At 44.8% G+C, this 1,446-nt stretch overlaps 1 non-coding gene across 1 annotated transcript; it reads left to right on the top strand.

Moving 5' to 3' along the window:
* Positions 1–332: 332 nt before the first annotated feature.
* Positions 333–405, top strand: trnak-cuu (transfer RNA lysine (anticodon CUU)). Its single transcript has one exon. It is a non-coding gene; the product is annotated as a tRNA-Lys (tRNA).
* The last annotated feature ends 1,041 nt before the right edge of the window (positions 406–1,446 follow it).

Here is a 1,446-nt window from a genome sequence, read left to right as displayed (position 1 = left end):
CAGCAGAAAAACAGGATATTCAGCCCATAGTACCTAATAAATAGCCCATAGTACAAGAGTAAGGAAGTCTTGCTACAATTGTACAGGGCTCTGGTGAGACCACACCTGGAGTACTGCGCACAGTTTTGGTCTCCTTATCTGAGGAAGGATACACTTGCCTGGGAGGTGGTGCAACGGAGGTTCACCAGATTGATTCCTGGGATGTGAGGACTGTCCTATGATGAGAGATTGTGTAGAATATGCCAATACTCTCTGGAGTTTGGAAGAAAGAGAGGTGATCTCATTGAACCGGACAATATTCTGAAGGGGATTGACAGGATAGCTGTTGACAAGCCCGGCTAGCTCAGTCGGTAGAGCATGAGACTCTTAATCTCACGCTCGTGGGTTCGAGCCCCACGTTGGGTGATTAATTTTCCTTAAATCTTATGTTGTTTTCACGGGAAAACATTATTAATGAACCCATAATCTTCTTTTGCACAATGAAAGAAATGCGAACTGAGGGAGAGTTGATAATTTAATCATTTGTTCTGTGCTCTGCATAAGAACACAAGAACCAGGAGCAGGAGTCGGACATTTGGCTCTTCGAGCCTGCCTTCTTTTGCACTGAAACAACTTATAACCGTGTTTTTAAATTAGCAGTGCCAGATATTTCGAGGGCACCTTTCAATACTTCACAAAACCATTGCTTTCGCGACAGCCACCCGGGATCGAGGCTGTTTCTGAAGTAACTTTGATATTACCGTTTGGAATTGAAGTGGAATAATTTTATGAAGTTAGATGGATGTCCCAATGCACTTCAGAGTGGTGTCAAAACAAATGAGTTTGTAATTAAATACAATTAATGGTAGGAGGGGGTTTCAAACCCATGCCTGAAGAGGAAACTGCAACCTGAATGCAGCGCCTTAGACCGCTCGGCCATCCTGACTGGTGAATGCGCCAGTTGCAAGTTATTACTCTGGAAAGTTTCAGACCGGGCGCTTGTTCAGTGTTGCTGGAAGGCGCAGTGCCCGGGATATCCTCTCCTCCGGGGTTTTCCTGAGCGTGTGCTCGGTGTACGGGGAGCTTTGGCCCGGGTCCGAGGTTGCTTGCATCATGCGACAATGTGACCCGGACTGCTTTTGTTCAATTTTATCGCACACAAGTTTTTGTTTCAAAAACAATATTTCTGCCTGGGATCAAACTAAGGTCGTTTCGCATGTGAGACAAACGTGATAACTACTACACTACAGAAACTACTGCTTAGCTCAGTGCCCAGAGAGAAGTGTTCAGCAACAAGCTGAAATGCTCAATCCCTATCTCTGCAAAAAGTTCCTTTTAGAAACATTTCTCTGAACGGAACTGCACCAAACAACAATGTTCTCCTTTCAATGTCATTAAGCTCCCCATTTTCCGCCTCTGCAATTTTCTGGACAAGGACAAGGACTGAAAGTGCTTTGCGATCAGAAA

Source organism: Pristiophorus japonicus, unplaced genomic scaffold (genome assembly GCF_044704955.1).
Source record: "Pristiophorus japonicus isolate sPriJap1 unplaced genomic scaffold, sPriJap1.hap1 HAP1_SCAFFOLD_655, whole genome shotgun sequence".
In the NCBI taxonomy this organism is placed as follows: domain Eukaryota; kingdom Metazoa; phylum Chordata; class Chondrichthyes; family Pristiophoridae; genus Pristiophorus; species Pristiophorus japonicus.
This window is presented reverse-complemented; position numbering and strand designations above follow the sequence as displayed.